This window comes from Peromyscus californicus, unplaced genomic scaffold (genome assembly GCF_007827085.1).
Source record: "Peromyscus californicus insignis strain IS unplaced genomic scaffold, ASM782708v3 Scaffold_1__1_contigs__length_55948999, whole genome shotgun sequence".
Classification (NCBI taxonomy): Eukaryota; Metazoa; Chordata; class Mammalia; order Rodentia; family Cricetidae; genus Peromyscus; species Peromyscus californicus.
In genome coordinates this window covers 23,504,695-23,526,925 of record NW_026294492.1, presented here as the reverse complement: position 1 = coordinate 23,526,925, position 22,231 = coordinate 23,504,695, and the positions used below count along the sequence as shown (strand labels likewise).

At 44.9% G+C, this 22,231-nt stretch overlaps 1 protein-coding gene across 2 annotated transcripts in view; it reads right to left on the bottom strand.

The window, feature by feature from the left end:
- Positions 1-16,479, bottom strand: part of Lclat1 (lysocardiolipin acyltransferase 1) — a 129,179-nt gene extending 112,700 nt beyond the window's left edge. The window contains exon 1 of one of the 2 annotated variants that reach the window (XM_052746231.1): positions 16,323-16,479. The gene's annotated coding sequence lies outside the window, so the exon portion shown is untranslated. Of the gene's footprint in view, positions 1-16,301 lie in introns of both variants that reach the window. The other variant, XM_052746230.1, reaches the window with a different exon arrangement.
- Between the last annotated feature and the right edge of the window lie 5,752 nt (positions 16,480-22,231).

Here is a 22,231-nt window from a genome sequence, read left to right as displayed (position 1 = left end):
CTTCAGACTGGCTGTTTTGATGCTCACGGCAATGCTTCACTACTAAAAGTAGTTTTGAACTATTCTAATTTAAAGCTTCCTTTGGTGAGCTCGAGTAACATATAAAGTAAACCTCGATAATAGTCACACCTTGTGTTTAGCAAAACTGTGACTGATTAACACACTTACCCAACCTTATCGCTGGCTGACCCTAAAACAGCTTTCAGTGTGTTTAAAAGGGGGGCAAGAACCAAGATCTGGCCAACGTTCGCTACAAAACCATAGCACAGCTTTTCAAGACTCATTTGGGGCAGGAAACAGACCCTGGCTCAAGAGAAGGTTCCTCCAGATAAGGTAAGGAAGCCTCTGCCTTCAGCTTTAATCCAAAATCCCTGCCATCCCTTTGACTCACATTCTTCCTGCCCAGGAGCATCGCCTGCCCGGTCACAGGTCTCAAAGCCCTATATTCCCTTCAGGACAAGCTCAAACAGCCCTGCTCCATGAAGCTGCTTGTCTTTTGACCTCTGGAATTATTCACATGGTCAGCATGTGCTGTTTTCATTCCAACATCCTTTTTCGATATTCTGATCTCCCATTATATTTTACCAGGGGCCAGAACCCACATAGTCCATCCCTAACATGTCCCCTGTAGACACAGAATGGAGCAGCCTACCCAAAAACACAACAGTGTTTATTTTGTTCCCTATGACATTTGGGCAGTATTGCCACTTTGGCCCAGAATGGTTGCCTAAGGAGTACTGCGTGCGATAGGGGGAGCAACTGAATAGGTCCTGAGCTCAAAAATGATGGCCAAGCTCTGTGGCCCATTCATGTAAACCCAGCACTTCAGAGTGCAGGCATGACCCTGGGCTTCAACACAGACCCTGTCTCAAAACAAAAAAACGAAAGAAATGCAAAGATCACACCTGCCAGGTCACAGGACGGTTTTAATCTCTAAAGCAAGAACAACGGCAGTTGGCTCAGCACAAAGGGTTAAGAAATGAGGTCTGTGGTCAGAAAGCATGGGATTCTCCCAACAGCCCTAGTTCTGTGGCCTGGACTACTATGACTCCACCTTCCCTACCAAAAGGCCAAGGGAGACAAAAGCAGGTGTCACCTTCCTAAGGTGCCACATGAAACGATGCACGCAGCACACAGCCACAATACTGGAAGGGGGCACACACTGTGCTGGCACCAGCCACATGTCCTCCAATGTCTACTGGATTCTGACACTCACTGCCTGGAGGTAAAATCCGATCCAACAAGTGAAGACCAAGAATCTACCCAAAGCGCTCTTACTTCAGAGATCTCTACTTGCTACATGAATGCCCACCTAACCACAAGGGCTAAGTTTCTCTAAATTCTTTCTCTGGTTCAGTAATTCACTACAATCATGCTCATGAAACAGGGAAAGCGCAATACTTGATTAAACAATCACAGCTTTATTACACTGTAACAGGCTCAACTCAGGAACAGCTAAATGGAAGGAAGAGGTGCACTGAGAAAGGTCTGGGAGAGGGAGAGTGGACACAAAGCATCCACGCCTCTCAGGAAATCCAGGTGTCAACTGCCCTCCACGTTAACACGTTCTCCACTGTTCCAGGCTTGCATTACCTAAATAGGACTAGCTAAACCAGAGACCCCCTAAATAAACTCAGTATCTAGTTTCCTCTTCCCTTCTCAGAGACTTGGGCAAGCATGCATGAGGGGTGGCGGGAGGGGTGGCGGGGGGGGGGGGCGGGTTGGGGAGTGCTGAAGGTTCCAAACTTCTAATTTTGGACCATTAGCACAAACTCCCAGTGTAATCAAGAGACACTGGAGATAACAGAAGCTATTCTTACCATTCAGAAAATTCCAAGGTTTTTTTTTTTAAGCCCAATGTCAAGAACCAGAGGAAGATCAGATACAGTTTATCAAATATGCAATAAATAGAAGTTGCTATTTTTAAAACCAATCAGCAGACTACTGAAATAATGCAAGCATAAAGAAGAGGGGGGAGCCCAAACCTTACAAAAGTAGCAACAACAGAGAAAGTAGGGAGACGTGCAAAATTGTATACAAAAGTTCAAAACAGGACAATTAAATGGACAAAAACAGACAAACCCTGCCAGGAAATGGGATACTGGACTGAGAATAGATTTAGCTCAGCTAAGTGAGATAGAAAGTGGTGACTAAGGATTTCAGAGGGACACTAAACAGGTAGGACCTAGAGCTGTACGGACAAGGCCAGAACTGTCAGCTATCCACACAGGTAAGGCCCTCCCACAAGTCCCCACTGCTTTAAGCACTGATGGTACTAGCCAACGATGTCATTTAAGCCAGTGTGTGCCCTGTAAGAGTCACATAAGTTGGGCCAATCAAGTAGCACAGGCCTGTAACTCCAGCTGCTGGGAAGGCTACAGCAAAAGGGCTACAAGTTCGAGACCAGCCTAGACTACTTTTAGACACTTGCTTTCCAAATATACATACATACATAAATATATATGTTACCTAACAATCAAGCCAATTCCTCAGCCTCCAAGGACTCCCTCTTCTAAGTCAACTTTGTTTTTCTCCTCTGCTAGTGATGGAAACCAAACCCTGAGCTTTGCCTACGCTAAGCAAACACTCTACCACTGAAGTTACCCCAGCCCTGGAATTCACCAGTCTCATCCCACTACCACCCACCACCCTCCCAGCCCTCTGCCCAGAAAGCCCTTAAGGAAAACATTTTTAAGCACTAAGTGTCAGAAGGAAAGGCCAATGCAAGAAGCAAGCCTGGAAGAGTCTTTCCAATCCCAATCCCCACACACTTACCCTCCCAATGCCCCGAAAGCTCTAGTGGTTGTCCCTACATTAAGGGATTCCCTCTCCCGGAAGAGCATGTCCAGCTCCACCGTGGTGTTAGCAGCTCCCCAGCATTCCATGAGGACTCCTCTCTGCACTGCCCTATAAAACAGCATGGTCAGGTAAAATACTATGCACTACACATATTAAGGCAGAAATGGCTAGTGGTTCCAGATGGATATCTATCAGGGCAAGGAAGACAGGGCACGGCAGCAAGAGCAGGAAGCTGAGAGCACATCTCAACCCCACATAGAAGAAACAGAGAAAGAACAGGACACAGAATGTCCTAATTAGTGTCAACTTGACACAAGTTAAAGTTGTCTAAGAAAAGGAACCTCAATTAAGAAATGCCTCCATCAGGTTGCCCGGAGGACATTTTCTTGATAAACTCATGACGTGCAGGGCCTAGTCCATTGTGAATGGTGCCACTCCTGCGCAGGTGGTCCTGGATAGTATAAGAAAGCAGGCTGAGCAAGCCATGAGGAGCAGGCCAGTAAGTAGCATTCCTCCATAGTCTCTCCTTCAGATTCTACCTCCTGTCTTGAGTTCCGACCCTGACTTCCTTCAATGGCAGACTGTGATATAGAAGTGTAAGCAAAATCAGCACTTTCTTTCACCCTACTTTTGGTCATGGTGTTTTATCACAGCAATAGAAACTCTAAGACATAGGGCCAGGCTATAAATCCTCCAACTCTGCCCTCAGATTGTGATACCGTTCCTGTAGCAAAGCTCCACTTCAGAAAGGTCCCATGATTATCTCCACTTGTGTGACCAACTGCAGACCACGCGTCCAAATAAATACATGAGCCTGTAAGAGATCTTTCATCCCTATTCTTCTCCATTATGATGGTACCAGAAGAGGCTTCTACACTGTCAAAGCTGTCACTGATGCCAGGAGTAGGCAAGAAGGCCATCGCCCTGACCCAAGGTGTCAGCTAAGACCATTTGAGGGGCAGTAGTGAGACATGATCACATCAACAGAATTCAACAGCCTGGTGATACTCACTGCCCTTCTAAAGCTGCCTAGCAGGAGTGAGGAACCCTGCTGTGCCAATGGCCAATTCCTCAAAAGCACTGAGCAACATGAGTCACCCAAAATGAAAAGATAAATCTGAATACCCCATAATGACCATGGGAAATGAACTCAGATCTAAAAGGCTTCTGAAAAAACTCTCCTAGCCCAGACTGTTTCATCAGAGAATTCTATCAAAGGAAAAAAGAATTAAAACTAACTCTTTATAATGTCTCCTAGGAAACAGATGATGAATTGGAAGCACTCAATTTTATGAAACTAGTATCACCTCAAAGCAGAAACTAGAAAAACAGTATAAAAGTACCATAGAGATATAAACCTTCAGAAAGCATTTGAAAAGGAATTCAATGATATTAAAAACTGTTTGAATCCAGGATGCAAAGCTGTTCAATAGTCAGCAATCAATACAATACACAATACTAATAGGTCCAAGAAAAATAAGCACATTGTCATACATACCAACATACACACACACACACACACACACACACACACACACACACACACACACACACACACACGGCTATTTTGTTTTTGGGGTTTTTTTGTTGTTGTTGTTGTTTGTTTTTGGTTTTTCGAGACAGGGTTTCTTTGTGTAGTTTTGGTGCCTGTCCTGGAACTCACTCTGTAGACCAGGCTGGCCATGAACTCACAGAGATCCATCCACCTGGCTCTGCCTCCCGAGTCCTGCAAAAATGGCTTTTGAAAACAATCTATTACTTGCTGTGATCGTGTATTTTGACTGTCAACCTGAAAGAAGCAACTAGAAGGTTTGTACCACACCTCTAGTCATGTCCACAAGGATAGTTCCAGAAGAACTGACTATAACAAAAAAACAAATAGTAACAAGTACTGATGCTGAGAAATAGAAACCTGGCCACATCATTAGTTTCATACAACCATACAACCAGTTTGGAAAACTATCTAGTAGTTATTCAAAAAGTTAAACACCATTACTCTGTGAACCAACAATTCTAGTTTTAAGCATATACAAGAGAAAAATGAAAACACAAACCTATACAAAGCTTATACATGAATGCTCACAACAGCATTATTCCAAATAGCCACTAAGCAAAACAACTCAAGAATCCACCAGCTGATGAATGAATAAATGGCAGGCTGGGTGTGGTGGTGCACACCTTTAATGCCAGCATTCAGGAGGCAGAGACAGGCAGATCTTGAGACTGAGGCCAGCCTGGTCTACATAATGAGTTCCAGGTCAATCAAGGCTACATAGTGACACTCTGTCTCAAAAACCAAAATAATAACAACAACAATAATAATAAATGTGGCACTATCCATACAAAAGATGGTTTGGCAATAGAAAAAAACTAAGAACTGTTGTATCATACCATGTGTGGTGGTGTGAGAATATCCTCCAAAGGCTCATGTATTTGAATAATTGTTCTCCAGTTGACAGAACTGTAAGGGAAGGAGTAAGGAAGTGTGGCCTTGTTGGAGAAGATGTTTCACTGGGGGTGGGTTTTGAAGTTTCAAAAGAATGCACTATTCCCAGTGTGCTCTCTCTCTTTGCCTCCTGCCTGCAGATTAAGGTGTGAGCTCTTGGCTGTTCCTGTTGCCCTTCCTTTGCCTACCATCATGGGCTCTTAGCCTCCTGAAACTATTAGCCCCATTAAATACTTTCTTTATAACTTACCTTGGTCATGTTGGTTTGTCACAGCAACAGAAAAGTAACCAAGACACTGTGCACAGGAACCCTGAAAATATTGTGCTAAGTGAAAAAAGCCATTCAAAAATGACCAGATAAAGCTAGCATGATTATGTGTAATCCCAGCATTTGGGAACCTAAGACAAGAGGATAACCGTGAGCTCAAGGCCCGCCTGGGATACACAGTGAGTTCTAGGCTAGCCTGGCCTATAAATATAGACCCTGTACCAAAAAAAGGAGAGGGTTACAGAGGGAGGAAGTACGAGAGGGGGAAACAGTATCTCATCGGTCCATTTATATAAAATGGCTGGAATAAACAAATCTAGGAGAAAGCAGACCATACTGCCTCGAGAAAAGGAGAGTTTGGAAGAGGGCAGAAGTGTCACTGCTAATGCACACAGGGATTCTTTAGGATAACGAAAATGTTGTAAAACTGATCGTGGTGAAGGCTGTACAACTTAACGAATAAAAGGCACTGCCTGTCAGATCCCCCAGCAGCCTACACCGTAGAAACTGACAAATTCTAAAATTCACAGAGACTGCCTGGCACAGTGACACAATCCTGCAACCAATCCTAGCACACTGGAAGTAGAGGTGGGAGGTTTAGACATCCAAGGTTAGCCTGGATTACCCAGGGAGTTCTGAGATAGCTTGGATTACCCAGGGAGTTCTGAGATAGCTTGGGCTGAGTGAGAAGTAAAACAAACAAAAAATTATACAGACTTGTAAGAAAACAAAAACAAGTTAAAAATAATCATAATGAAGAATAAAATATGAGCCGGGCGGTAGTGGTGCATGCCTTTAATCCCAGCACTTGGGAGGCAGAGGTAGGCATATCTCTGTGAGTTCAAGGCCAGCCTGGTCTACAGAGTGAGTTCCAGGATAGGCTCCAAAAGCTACACAGAGAAAACCTGTCTCAAAAAAAAAAAAAAAAAGAATAAAATATGTCAGGCCAGATGGCATGGCTAGTAAGGATCCTTACTGCCAACCTAGTGACCTGAGTTTGACTGCTGGGACCCAAGTGAGAACCAACCCCTGGAAGTTATCCTCTGACCTCCACAACACACACACACACACACACACACACACACACACACACACACACACACGGAAAATTAATAATAAAAATGGAGTAAGAAATTATTTCTAAAGAACGAAAAAGGATTCGTGTTTCTGTTTTCAAATCTCGGTACAGAGCAACAGCAAAGAAGATAGTGTGGTGCGGCCATGAAAACACAGAAAGACCCAGGGAAAGGAGCTGAGGGTTCAGAAATAACCCACAGATCTACACAGTCTCCATATGGCCCGGCAATTACACTGCTGGGTACTGACTCCCGGGAAGTCCAAATTTACATTCACATAAAAACATACACACACACAAATGTTCCTAAGAGCCAAACCCTGAAAACAACCCAGATGCCCTTCAGTGTGCACATCGCTACGGAGGAAGTGCTAAGGAGACTGGGACGCAGGGATGGGAAAAGAACAAGCTCGTGCATACTACAATGAATCCCGAGAGAATCATACCAAATGGGGGTGGACAAAAGCCAAAGCCCACGGACTGAAAGCTGTTTAAATCCACTAGTATGGCATTCCTTCAGTGACAAAACTGTGAAAACAGAAAACAGACTGGTACTTGTCAGAAGTCAGGAAGGGAGGGAACGTGTCCATCAGGGGCAACAGAATGAGGCCTCAGGGCAGAACTGTTCTGTATCCTGGTTGTGTGTATGTTTGGGGGTTTGAGACAAGTCTCATTATGTATCCCAGAGTGAGCTGGAATTCACTATGTGACCCAGAGTAGCTTCAAACTACCAATCCTCCTGCCTCAGCCTCCGAAGTACTAGGACTACCGGTACATATCACTGCACCTGGCCCTGCATAGTCCTAGTTTCTGACAGGAAGGAGGGTAGAGAGAGAGAAGAGTAACAGGCATCTCCAAACTTTGTGACTTTAGACAATTCATCTTGTTTCTTCACTTAGAAACACAAATTAACAAATATCACTATGGTTGGACTGTCAAAGTATATTCACATTCTAGGAGTATCCATTCTCAACACTTTTATTCAACATAGTGTTTGAGATCATAGCCAGAGAAATAAGACAAGAGAAAGAAACAAAGGGGACACACATAAAAAAGAAGCTGAACTATCTACTTGAAGCTGTCATCTTATAATTGAGGAGCCCTAAAGACTCCATAAGACAAGTAATATAATAACCCTTTCCAGTAAGATACAAAATCACACAAGAATCGGTAGCTTTTCATACACCAAGAAAAAATTCCAGGAGTAATGCCTTTAATCTCAGCACTCAGGAGGCAGAGGCATGCAGATCTAAGTTTGAGACCAGCCTGGGCTACAAAATAGGTTCCAGAACAGCCAGGGCTACACAGAGAAACCCTCCCTCAAAAAACAAAACAAAACAAAAAATATCTCACTGAGAAAGTATTCAGGAAAATAATTTTACTCACAATAGTCTTAGGGGAAAAACCCTAAGCATAAACCTACCCAAAAACATAAAATATAAAACACTAAAGAAATATACTGAAGAAACACAAGAAAGGAAACACTGTTCATAGAGTGGCAGAATTTCTACTATGAAACAGCTGTGTGATGGTTAATACTGTTAACCTGACAGGATCTAGAATGGTGTGGAAACCAGCCTGTGGACATGGCTCTGAGGGATTCCCTAGACTGGGTTCATTGAAACGGGAAGCCCCACCTCACTGTAGATGGCACCAGCCTGTGGGCAGGGATGCTGGACTGAACAGAAGGGCTGAAGCAGGGTTTGAGAACTCCAGTGTGCATCACTGTCTCTATCTGGACTGTGAGACAATGTGACAGGAGCCTCATGCTCCTGTCCCCTCTTTCCATACCATGATGAACTGTATCCTGTAACTGTGAGACAGTGTGACCAGGTGCCTCATGCTCCTGTCCCCTCTTTCCATACCATGATGAACTGTATCCTGTAACTGTGAGCCGAAATCACCTCATCCTACCCTAAGCTGCTCCAGTCAGCTACTTTCTCACAACATAATAGTAAATAACACAGTATGTCTGAAAACGTCAAAATTAAACTCATTCTTTGATACAATTAGCATGTGCTAACTGAAGAGACATGAAAACAGCAGCACATCCTAATCTCTGAAAATTATAAATGTTACATAGAAAGAAAGAAGACTGGAAATGTGGATATATGGAGCACTTTACAACAGGAGGGTTATGTGAATTATTAGGGAAGGCCTAAATACAGTCACATACAGCATATGCTTTTAAGAGGAAGGCAGCAGAGAAGTCGCCAACAGAGAGGAGAAAGAAGCTGTGACAATACAGACAAGGACTGGGGTGCTCAACCCATAAAAAGGAACCAGCAGTCACCACAGGCTGTGAGACCAAGAGTGATCATCCTTTGGAGCCTCTGAGGTGCCACAGCTCCGCTACTCCTGATCTTGGCTAACTAACAACATTTCAGAGTGTTTGTCTCCAGAATGCTAGGAAAATAAATTTGTGTTGTTGAAAACCACCGTGTTTGTAGGAATTTATTACAACAGCTATAGGAAACTAATGTAAATATGTATCAATCTCCTAGAAATGCTAGTAACTACCTGTGGTGGAAAGATCCTTGAGAAGTCTTAAGAATAACCCCAAAAGTCAGAATCAGACATTTAAGAGTTCAAAGTAAAAAGACCCCCTTTTTTCTGAGACTTAACAAAATTCTAAATCAAAAAGAAAGAAAGAAATATAGCTTTAGGAACAATTGAATCCAATGGGGACTCAGTTCCAATGAAGATCAGTACCTTCAACAGACAAGAATTCTTCATCACAGGAGCAAAGAGGAAATATAATAATTCAAAAAGGAATAAATAAATATAGCTTTGGGAACAACTGAATCCAATGAAGACTCAATTCCAAGGAAGATCAGTCCCTCAATAGAACTTTCCATCACTGTAGCAAAGGGGAACTCTAAATTCCACCATCTAGCCTTGGAAGGAACCAGGAGCTGGTTGCTGATTTCATTACTACCTTAAGGAAAGCTAACGAGTAAGGCCTGGCCTACTGTACTTCAGCTGTGCCCTGCCCCACAAGAGAACAAAACACACATTTTTTCCTTAATCAACCGGCTTTAGTGAACAACTTAAGGTTTAGGGAGGTGTGGTGGCTCACAATGTACTTTCAGCACTAGTGAGGATGTGGCACCACAGTTCAAAGGCCAGCCTAGTCACATAAAGACCCTATTCAGAAGAGGGGAGTAGGGGAGAAGGGGAAATAATACATTCTTACTAAATTTCAAGATTATATAATGAAGCATTAAGACTGTTCAATAATTTCAAGAGCACATGAAAGGCAAGAGGCAGATTTCATTTAAAAATCCCACATCACAGAAAGAATGGCCCTAAGCTGTCACAGGAAGGCATACTCCACATGGATATTCAGAAACCTTGGGCATAATTTGTAACACAGGAACGATTTTTGTTCAAGCAATCCCTTAAAAATAAAGGCACAAGAGTGGCATATATTTTGAATTTACACTGAGCTAAAACAGGCATGCATGCGGCACAGAAGAACACAGGCTGGACAAAATGGCACATGCCTGCAATCAGCACCAAGGAAGTGCAGTGAGGAGGATCGGGAACTCAAGTCCAGCCTGCTCCACTTGGCATAGTTCAAGGTCAGGCTGGGCTTTGTAGCAGGACCCTGACTCCAAGGCGAGCTTTTTAAAAAAAAGTGTTTTAGCTACTCCTACTGTCCATCTTTTCTCCCTGTCCTAATTAAGGTTACTACTGCTGCAAAGAAACATGAAACACTATGACCAAAGCCACAGCATGTCGTCAAAGTGACTGTACCTACCATTTTACACTCCTATCAGTAGGAGTTCCCGCTGGTCTGCACAACTACACTGGTAGGGATCAGCTTTTGTAAGGTTATTGCTTTCTGAATCATTCGAGTAAATCTGTCTAATCTACCCACAGTGCTGATTTCTGTTATGATTGGAATGGCTCTGCAGCATGTTCAAAAGAAATCAACGGCTGCACCTGGGCCAAGTTTGCACTCTCACCCTGAGTTGACTGCCCTGCATTGTGGTGGTGTCGGCACTGAGGAACTGTCGTGCTATACACATCTGCACGATCCGTTTACAACCAGCCCATGTCATCAGTGACTGCTTCCACATTAAAATCACTTCTGTGCAAATAGGTAAGTACTCAAAATAAGCTGGGGGTGGAAGCATGTGTCTATAATCCCATCATTTGAAAGCTAGAGGCAAAGGATCAGGGGTTCAAGACCAGCTTCAGCTACATAGAGACTTCAGAACCAGCATGGGCTACATGAGACCTGGTCTCAAAATAACAACAAAAGTCTAATATTAAAAAAAAAAAAAGCCTTTAATCCCAGCACTCAGGAGGCAGAGGCAGGCAGATCTCTGAGTTCAAGGTCAGCCTGGTCTACAGAGTTAGTTCTAGGACATCACAGGCTAAACAGAGAAACCCTGTCTCAAAAAAAAAAAAAAAAAGGTGGAGGGAGGAAGGAAGAGAAGAAGGGAGGGGGAAGGAAGGGGGGAGGGAGTTAAAACAACCTAATACTCATCCTCCTGGCAGTATTCAATTTTCTCAAAACTTACCTTAGATTCTTCCCACTCACTCCCTTGGAACCCTCACAAAGAATTCAGTTAGCTTCTCCTTATCATCAGTCAACAGTACCTCCAATTTCCAAGCATTAGTTATAAAATACACAACTTTTGTTCTGCAGAGGAGTCCCACCTCTGACTCTCACACCTGACTGCTCTTCACACCCAATCCATCTTACATTCTACTCTGATTGGAAACATAAGGAATCTAAACTCAGCTCTGCCTCGGCTCATGTCCAGTCTATACCCCAAACCTGGATTATGAAACGGTCCTTAACTGGTGTCTTCTTTACATTCTGTTACTAGACACCTCTCCAGAACATAACTAGGTGCCATACCGTATATTCGCCTGTAACCTCAGCACTTAATAAGTGCTGAGGCAGGAGGATAACCTTGTGTTTGAAACCAGCTACATAGCAAGTTCCAGGCCAGCCTGAGCTACAGAAAAATAAAGCCCAATAAATAAACAAATCAGCAGAACAGAAAGTTGATCATATTACTCTATGTCTTAGGTAGGATTTCTAGGGCTGCCATAAAACACCATGACCAAAACCAATCAGGGAAGAAAGGGTTCACTTCAACTTACAACTCTCCACCACAGGACGTCACTGAGCAAAGTCAGGGCAGGAACTCAAGGCAGGAACCTAGAGGCCAAGGAGAACTGAAGCAGAGGCCAAGGAGAAATGCTGCTTACTGGCTTGCTTCCCATGACTTGCTCAGCCCACGTTCTTATCCAACTCAGGACCAGCTGCCCAGGGACACCACCACCCCCAAGTAGGCTGGGCCCTTCCATATCAATCATTAATTAAGAGTGTAACCTACAGACTTGCCTACAGGCCATCTGATGGAGGGATTTTCTCAACTGAGGTTCCTCTTCCCAGGAAACTCCAGTTGGCCAGCTGACAGAAAAGAACAACCCTAGTTTAGCTCTAAACTTAATGTCCTTAGGAAATCCTTACTGCCAGCAGCATAAGGTCAATCTTGGCTGCGAATTCACAGCCTGGACCTAACTTTCCCTGTTCCTCTCCCTGAAGGGATACACTCTCTCTGCCTTGACTGAGTTCCTCCCACCCAGAAGCCGGTCTCCCTCACGTCTGCTTGGCTAGGTCCGTGCCAGCCCATGTTCCCACAGTTCTCTGTACCCACGCTGTTACAGCTGAGTGCTTAGCACACCATAAGTTAATCATCTATCCTTCCCCTCGTCTTCAGATTGGACTTGGGCCCCTCCTTGAACTCAGGGATTAGATGAGCAATTAATTTTACATTCCAAGGAGGTAGAAAGACTCCAGGAAGAGTTGAGGAAACAATGAAAGTCACGGCCACTCCTATTTATGTCATTTTTTTTCTATAAAGACTGAGAAAAAAAAAGACAGAGGCAGGAGGCAGAGGCAGGCAGATCGCTGTGAGTTCGAGGCCAGCCTGGTCTACAGAGAGTGTTCCAAGACAGCCAGGGCTACACAGAGAAACCCTGTCTCAAAAAAGAAAAAAGAGGCCGGGCGGTGGTGGCGCACGCCTTTAATCCCAGCACTCGGGAGGCAGAGCCAGGCGGATCTCTGTGAGTTCGAGGCCAGCCTGGTCTCCAAAGCGAGTTCCAGGAAAGGCGCAAAGCTACACAGAGAAACCCTGTCTCGAAAAACCAAAAAAAAAAAAAAATTAAAAAAAAAAGAAAAAAGAAAACAAAAGAAACAAAAGTCTAGGAAACTTATTAGCATAGCTTGGCAATTAACTGTACTAAAACCAGTTTGTTTTTAAATTCATCCATCAAATTATTCTCTCAAAGAATTTAACCGGGGTTGGGCAGATGGCTCAGTGGGTAAAGTACTTGCCACACAGGCATGAGGACCTGAGTTCAGAGCCCCAGCACCCAAGTAAAACCCCAGGTTTAGCAGCATGTGGATGTATGTAATCCAAGCACCAGGAGGCAGAAATAGGAGGACGTCAGGGGCTTGATGGCCAAAAAAAAAAAGGCCAATCTAGTCAGTCAATGAGCGTCAGGTTCAGTGAGAGACCCTTTCCTCAAAGTCTTTACATGGACACGTGCATGCCCCCACACACACATGCATACACCAACACAAATACAAAAGACTTGAGTAAAAACTAAAATTACTGCCGGGCGGTGGTGGCGCACGCCTTTAATCCCAGCACTCGGGAGGCAGAGGCAGGCGGATCTCTGTGAGTTCGAGGCCAGCCTGGGCTACCAAGTGAGTTCCAGGAGAGGCGCAAAGCTACACAGAGAAACCCTGTCTCGAAAAACCAAAAAAAAAAAAAAAAAAAAAAAAAAAAAAAAAAAAAAAAAAAAAAAAAAACTAAAATTACTGATTTGTGTTTCCTGGTAGGTATTAGTTACAATTCTGTTTTTAAAAGTTTTTAAGAATATTGGACGTCAAAGCTGGCCAGGATAGCTCATTCTTAGAGTCCTAACTCTCGGGAGGCTGAGTGTCTAGGACTGCCTGGGTTCAAAGCCAGCAAGGATTACAGATCCAAGTTCCCGACCAGCCTGTCTCACAGATGCCATTGACGTCTTAAAAACAAAGTAAACTGGGGTGGTGGCGGGGGGTTGGGGGGGAGGGGTTGAGGGGGGTGGGGGGGGTGGTGCACATGCCTTTATTGCCAACACCCGCACTTGGGAAGCAGAGGCAGGCAGATCTCTGTGAGTTTGAGGCCAACCTGGTCTCCAAAGCGAGTTCCAGGACAGTCAGGGCTATTACACAAAGAAACCTTGTCAAAAAAAAAAAAAAAAAAAAAAAAAAAACCACGAACAAACAAAAAAAGTAAAATGAATATACTACTTAAGCAACGTAATTGTAGCCACTGCCACACAAATTACAAAGGATGTCAAAAAAAATGAATCATAATTCTTTATACAACAAAAAGACCTTGAAAACTCAGCTCACATATCCCCTTAGCACATGAGACACCAGTATGCACACAGTGAAGGGATGGAAGAACACAGGGGCCAGGCCTTGTGGTGCAGGACTGTACTTTCAGCTATTCAGAGGGCTGAAGCAGGAAGAAGATCACAAGTTCAAGACCACCCTGGGCTACAGAATGAGTTCAAAGCTAATCTCGGCAATTCAGTGGGACTCAGTCTCAAGAAGAAAAGGGGCTGGGGATAGATCAGTGATGGAGCACTTTGCTTAGCATGTGCAAGCCCTGCATCCAATCCCCAGTACGAGAAAGAGAGATAAAGGGGCAGACAGGGTGGGGGTGGGGTGGGGCACACGCTGGACTCACAATGCTAGCTGAATGGTTTAGGACAAATGACTTAAACTTCAGTGTGCTCCAGTTCCCTCACCTGTTAAAGTAACCACTTTTACACTGGTGTTGAGTGGTTGAATTGACACTTAGAAGGCCCTGGACACACAGCCAGGCTGAGTAGCGTCTATTAATAAATGTCAATTTTCACTACTGCTTTTAAGTCTTTTATATGCACTGGCTCCCCTCCCCTTATAAAACCTCAAGGAAGACTGGCCAAGAACTGTCTTCTCCCTTCAGAGACAAAACACCCACAGAAGTTACCGAACCACCATATCTTAAGAAGCAACCTAGTTATCACTACATATAACCTCAACCACAGGCCAAACTGACCCTAAGTCCCCAGATTCAGTTTCGAAGAGTCCCCCTCCTGACATCTGCAGTAGCTAGCCTTTCGACCTCGTGGGAAAAGAGGGATCCCCAACATTTGTTCATCTTAAAGAAAGAAGCCATGTGAAAAATCACAGTGCCAGATGTACACTGGGCACTCCTGAAACAGTAGCTATTGATGACTGAAGCTAAGCAAGAGTTTTCAATTCTTTTACTAATCCCAAAATACACAAGTTTAAGGGCTGAAGCTATAGCTCAGCGGTTAAGAGCACTTCTTGTTCTTTTAGGGGACCAGGGTTGGGTTCCCAACACCCACATTAGGTGACTCAAAAACATCCATAATCCAGCTTCAGGAGGTTTCCACATTGCATGATGCATATAAACTCATGCAGCCTCAAATAGACAAAAATAATATTTTTAAATACACAAATTTTGCAAAGTCTTTCATTAAAACAGCAGTTTTTTAAGTAGCCCAACTATTGGTTTGTTTGTTTGTTTGTTTGTTTGTTTTCGAGACAGGTTTTCTCTGTGTAGCTTTGGAATCTGTCCTGGATCTCACTCTGTAGACCAGGCTGGCCTTGAACGCAGAAATCCACCTGCCTCCGCCTCCCGAGTGCTGGGATTAAAGGCGTGAGCCACCACTACCCGGCTTAAGTAAGTAGCCTAAGTATTTAAACTTTTTATGACAAGATGTTTCTCTGCCGAAATACGTGAAGGACGTGAATGGGAAGCATTTATCTTTGGTAATCCCTTCGCCAACATGTCTTCAATACTTTTCCTGGACTTAAACTGAACTGCAAAACTACATCCATTCAAAGCACACTGAATACAGTAAGTTAACTTTAAAGGCAACTAATCCTTCAGGAAAGGACAAGAAAACTAAACAGCTCCACAACCACAAGCAAGCACCGTATTTCTTTATTGCTTCTGGCCAAATATAATCTTAGATGTTGAGATACAACCGGAAAGACTAAACCTGGCAGGTGGGCGTGGTAAAGCACGCCTATTATCGCACCAATACAAGGGCAGAGGGAAGAAGGACCGTGAGTGGGAAGACTAGCCCTTAGCAAGAGCATGCCTCAAAAAGCGGACCGAAAAAAACCCGACTCGACGTCTGCCTACCATTCCTTCTGTGGAACTGCCACCTAGACCTAGTGCACACCTCTAGCACTCGCAGCAAAGAGGCAGCCTGAGCCCTGGATAGCTTTATTGTGTGTTTCCCACGTGGCGGCCCCAGAGGAGCCTTGTGCATCCGGGGCCTGGCCCCTAGCACACCTCAGGTGGTGTCTGGGGACCCAGCAGCTCCCGGGGTCCGCCAAGGTGTGATGTGGACAGAAAGGTGCCTGTCCGCGAGCCCAGACGGGGCACCGGGCGCCCCTCGTCCAGCAGCCCGCTCGGCTCCAGAGGCCTCCGCCTGTCTGGAGTCGCTCGCCCTAACCCTCCGCCCAACTCCCACGAGTGACCGTCCCCCCGGGCCCACCGGAGGAAGCGTGCGTTCAGGGGAAAAGCGGCCCACGCCGCAGCTCCCCCTCCGCCCACTCGGGGATATCCCCGGGCCGCCGCCATGTTCCCCCGCGCCGAAACCCGCACCTGACACCGCGGGCCGCGCACCTGGGCCACGCCGGGGGGAACCGCGCGACGTTGCGGGGACACTGGAGAGAGAGACTGCGACTCCACGGGGGGTCACAACCTGCTAGCAGAACCCGCCGCTAATTCATCCCGGAGCGGGGAGGCGTCCAGCCCGTCGCCTTAGTAATGCGTCCCGCCAGGCTCCACCCTGATTGGCTGCGGGCGCTGTGACGCAGCGGCGTCCCCGGCTACGTAAAAGCCCTTGTGCGGAGCGCCCCGCCCCTGCTCCGCAGCCCGGTGAGATCCCGACGTCGTCGTCGTCTGGGCTCCTTTAAAGGGGCCGTGCCCAGATCTCGGTCTGGCCTGCTGCTGGTGGCTGGCTGAGAAAGCAAGTGGGGGGGTAAGAGCGGCGGGAAACCAGGATCGGAACTCAGTGAAGATCTCTCTCTCTGTTCCCGGGAACCCAGTTGCTGCATAAGGCATATCAAATCTCGAGCACTCATTTGCAAGCCTGCTTTTTACGCCCCAAGTCAAAGAGCAAATTAGCATCCAGCCAGTTCTAGAACCCCGGGTCCTGATGGCGTAAAACTAAAGGCACCTTCGACCTCTGAGGTTGCCTAATGGAGAACACATTCGAGGCACTAATTTACAAGCCTTGTTTCCTTGCCCCAAATCAAAGAACAAATCCACAGTTTCTGGCGCACAACTGTTGCTAATTCAACCGTGTTTGCTCAGCTCTCAATTTACACCCCCCACCCCCGACCGTTCACCTTTTTTTTTGGAGCATAGTATTCTTGGAAGGTCTTCAGCTGTTGCTGATTCAACCGTGTTTGCTCAGCTCTCAATTTATACACACACACACACACACACACATTTTTTTTTTTTTTTTTTTTTTTTTTGTAGCATACTCTTCTTGCAAGGTCTCCTTGCCTTTCTACTGCCGTGGATCTGACCCCAAACCTACTAGATGGATGGTAGCGATTGTGGTTAATTTAACCTCTCTGCACTTCCCCTGAACAATGCCTTTCTGCTGGCAAAATCTTTAAACATAATAAACATCCACGCATAGTCCACAGAACCCTCAACAGCCACTTTCGTATGTTTATACTTTAATTTGTTTGTTTAACATGGAACAGGGAGAAACGAATTTTTTTTAGTACAGGGTAGCCTTGTGTGGCAGTGCATGCATGTAACCTCAGCCCTCCCTGTAGCAGAGCCAAGAGGATTGCCTCAACAAGACTCTGATTGTTGTTGTTTTGGTTCTGTTTGTTTGTTTGTTTGTGTTTTTTTGTTTTGGTTTGGGTTTTTTTTTGGTTTTTTTGTTTTTTTGTTTTTGTTTTTTTTTTGGTTTATTCAAGACAGAGTTTCTCTGTACGCACGCCGTTAATCCCAGCACTCGGGAGGCAGAGGCAGGCGGATCTTTGTGAGTTCGAGGCCAGCCTGGTCTAGGGAGCGAGATCCAGGAAAGGGGCAAAGCTACACAGAGAAACCCTGTTTGTTTTTTCTAGACAAGGTCTGTTCGTATAGCCCTGGCTGTCCTAGAACTCGCTCTGTAGACCAGGCTGGCCTCAAACTCAGATTCGCCTGCCTCTGCCTTCCTAGTGCTAGGATTTTAAAGGTATGGCTACCATTTCCCCACAAAATTCTCAATTCTTAGAAAGGAGTGCTAGGTACTTTCCTGCACAGAATCAGCATTACATCTCCTTTACTTTTGTTCAGTATTTAAGTATTTGAGATGTGCCAAAATTGTATTTGAAAAAGAAAAATAAAACAAAGGAATACACAAAAATACAGTTATCCCTATGAGGTTGGATGGACCTCATTTTTTTCTCTAAAATTGGAGTTGTGGACATTCTTAGTTTTTTAGGGCTTGTCATTGTTTTAGAGTGAACATGGTGATCCCCCAGAACCCTCAGGGATGTACTGTGACTTCTTTGAGGACTTGAGGAGACTGGACATGGCCCTTCCTCTACTGGAGAGTCCTCTTGTGCGTTACAAGGGTAATGTGGCTGGAGAGACAGAACTGATGTACCAGTCAAGACATCCGGTTGAGCCCTTTCTTCTTCTGACCCCTATTCAGAAGTAGCTGCTCTCCACATGAACTGCTAATGGAGAGCTCAAAGCATGCTGATTCTTAAACGTGAAAACATCATCCAAGTCTTATCCTTCTTTTCTTGGCAGTAAAAGGTGCAAGCTGCAGTAACTCATTCTTCATTTGGGAGAAAACGTCTTAACAGGACCAAGACCATTGGACCTCTTCACCACCCAAATGAGGTCTATGAGCTAGATAATAGCACAGTGTGAAGATTGTTTTCTTTGTTTTATTGTTTGCCCGGTGCTCAAGATTGAGTCCAGGACCTTGCATAGTCTTTTGTTGTTGTTGTTGTTGTTTGGGGGGGCGGTTGTTTTTGTTGTTGTTGTTTTCAAGACAAGGCTTCTCTGTGTAGTTCTGTCTGTCTTGGAACTCAATCTGTAGACCAGGCTAGACTTGAACTCACATAGCTCTGTCTGCCTCTGTCTCCCAAGTGTGTCCAGCTTGACCTTGGATATTTTAAGGAAGCTGAATTATACATCCATTATTGAGAGACGGGCTCTCACTAAGTAACCCAAGCTGGCCTTCAGCTCACCAAGTAACAGGTTGACATTGATCATACAGCCCTCCTTCGGATTCCTGAATAACTAAGGTGCGTATCACCACACCACACCATTGTCTTTGTTTTGCTACCTGTTCTAGGCTTACACAAGATGTTAACAGAGGAAGGACATGAGGAAAATCTCTATCCTCTTTTTCCATCTCTCTGAAGTCTAAAATTATTTATTTAAAGAATAACAATTGCTATTTAAAAATTTCATCCATGTAACCCACACTTGAATTTCTGTGAGCTTTATCCAACCTCTAGCATGCATGTGTCTCATCAGGGCATCCAAAGTACTTGAGTTTTAGGTGCATCAGACCTGACTGGCATGATGTTTCAGTATGGTAGACCAATTTGATGCCAGGTGGTCTGGGTCCTTTGGGAATATATTAGGACAGTGACAGGAATTCCAGCCACACCCCCATGATCGCACGTGCCCTGGCGGGACACTTAGTCATTTCCACCTAGTCATTTCTGGGTCATATGTCCTATGTCCTACATAACCCATGCACTGCGTTGTCACATAAATCGCGAGCTGTGTGACCTATGCGTATGTGGGGAGTAGCCACGTGGGCCTGTGTGCGCATGCTCAGGGTGGTCCTTAAAAAGCAGGCCTCATGTGCCCCCCCTTCTTTCCTCACGTGTCCTTTCAGCAGGCCTGATCACACCTGTCCTTTCTCCCTCAATAAAACTCTTGTTAGTGGATTCTGTCGTGTTTCGTGCTTTTTTTTCCCCCTCTAAAAACCATCATACAGAAAACAGGAAAACGAGCCCAGCCTTGGAGCAAAACTGCACAAGTCTGTCCCATTGGAATGTTATCTTCCCCTGGACGTAAAACTGGTTTTGTTTACTGTCTTTGTTGCTAGGGGAGAGTCAGGGGGAGTTCTGAGGGTGCTTGCTTAGCCTTTTCTGCTTCAGTCGATGTTACTCTTCAGACTGAGCACCAGTGTGAGACGTTGATCAACATCTCAGTATATCCACACCAATGACACACTCAGGAAGTGGAGAAGTGGCCTCTAGGGTGGTGGCAGGATCCAGGAGACCCACTAAGACAGACCTGGGTGAGGACTCTCTTTATTATCAAAATTCAGTAGTGTCCCATTCTAATGGCGGATAAGGGAGGGTATTGAAATAAGAAAGGATACTTAGGACTCCTAGATAGTCCCAACTTAGATCCATTAACCAACTTTTCTCAAAAAGAAAGAATTAGAGGACTTCTCTTCCCCCAGTCTGTGGTTATTTAAAACAAAAACAGACCAAAAAAAATAATGATGTTTGTAAGACACTTTGGAGAAAAACCTAAGAAACGTGTGTGCTGGGTCCTCGTGTATAGCAGTTTCTTCTTCAGTCCTTGCAGTCTGTCGAAGAATAGGCTCAGGCCTTGAAATTGGGTAACAGATTATAATTCTCCATTGGAGTGATGTCTGACTCCACCCTTCTACTTATTCCTGATCAACTGAGACTATATATTATACAGTACCCTTATTGTCTGCCCGCATAGCTCCTTCCTAAAAAAAAAAAAAAAATGTTATGTTCCATCAGCCATCTTCATAAGGTCAGGTCACGACCCCTGGCTGCCACTTAGACCTTGCTATCCATTATGGTAATTAGATGGCCGCTGCTTCTCACAGATGTCTCTGCTATTCTGGCATCTGTCATTCCCCCAATGCTACTAAAGGTTCCTATTTTATAACATCTTTCCCATTAGCCCGGTCCTGCTCTTAGAAGACGAATGCCTCAGAGCTTCTCCATGATGTTGTTACTCCCAGGCAGAAGCATCTCTCATCACCTTAGTAAGCAGCGTCATCCAGGCCCTTTCTGAGGGACACAGCGAGCCGGAAAGTTTTCTAGTCCGTTGGCTGATGTTTTTTGAAGCTTCTATAAGGTTTTTCATTCCTACGTCCATGTTGTACCATGAGGGTTCCGGCATCTCTATTAATGTGGCCGTTGGCATTTGCCAGATTTAAAGAACCATCCCCGTAATATGTTAGAATTGGCTCCCAGAACTCTGACCATAGTAAGAAACACTTTGCCGTGGAAGATGTTCCTCTGTCTAGTTAAATTATCCTATCCACACTTTTATATTCTGATTCTCCCTAAACCTAGGCATAACCCTCCCACTGTGAGAAAACCCTTACAGTCCCTTTTCCCTCACACGTCATCAAGATAAGCTTTGACCCACAGACCCAAGTAGAACCTGTATCTTCCATCAAGTCAAAGAGGCCTGCTTGAATCTGAGAGTTCAAGGTTCTCAAGAGAGCCTCACCCCAAGGCTCAAAGTTCTGCTGTTTCTGTGTCAGCTTTGACACTGGAAATATGCCCAAGATGAGAATCTAGCCAGCTCTAAAGTTCCAGGGCTATGACTGGTTTTCAGTTTGGATGCAGGTGACAAAAATCTTTTATAAAATTCTGCTGAACATGTCTTCCAACTCCAACATATTGTTTGCCATCCATCTCCAAGTCCTTATAGAAAGTACTCAAACCTGTCAGACACCAGAGACCACATCAGCTAATGCACCTTCTTCTCCTGCACCCTTCTCTTGTTCAGCAAAGTCATCTGCCACAGTATCCCAGGTACTATTAATACTCCAGTAACTAGCCACGAGCTCAGTTGCTGTTGCCTAGCAATGGGACGCGTCCTGGTTACCACCCTGTCCTCTTGAGAATCCCATCTTATAGTCTGCTTCCTAGGAACACCTCCTACTGGTGGCTTCCTGGAAATGAGGGGCTGAAGTAGAAATCTGCTTCCAAGACTCTTGCTCTCAAGGTGGGGTGAAAGAAACAGAATATGGAGACGAGAAAGGAAAGTAACAGTGTGGTCTCTGCAAGAGACAAGCTTTAGCTAGAACCCATGAGAACTCTGGAGCAGAAATTACTCCACATGCTCACTCAGAGACAAAGGAGTTTATTCTCTTGTGTTATGTTCCAGTGTTGGTCAGTTACTAAGTACGAGTGACCTGAGGATGTGGTTACAGAACCAGCGTAGCAAGGCACCCACATTCTTCCAATGGTTGTCCTCTGGAGAAGAGGGGCAACTGGGAGCCATTAACGATCAAAGTTCATGGCAGCAGGAGGATGGGCACCCCATATTGGAAGGACTCTGACAGATCCACAGCAGATACATAAGGACCACTAAGTCAACACGAGCTTCTTGAGTGTACATGCCGGGGAGTCTCTGGGAAGACACAAGAGAAACTCTTGCAATAGTTGCTTCTGGGTGGAGGAATTGATACCAGCAGACTGGCATGTCCATATTCCCTAATCCACAGTTAGAATTTTATACAGGTGTATGTCTTTTCAATTTTGAAGTGGAAA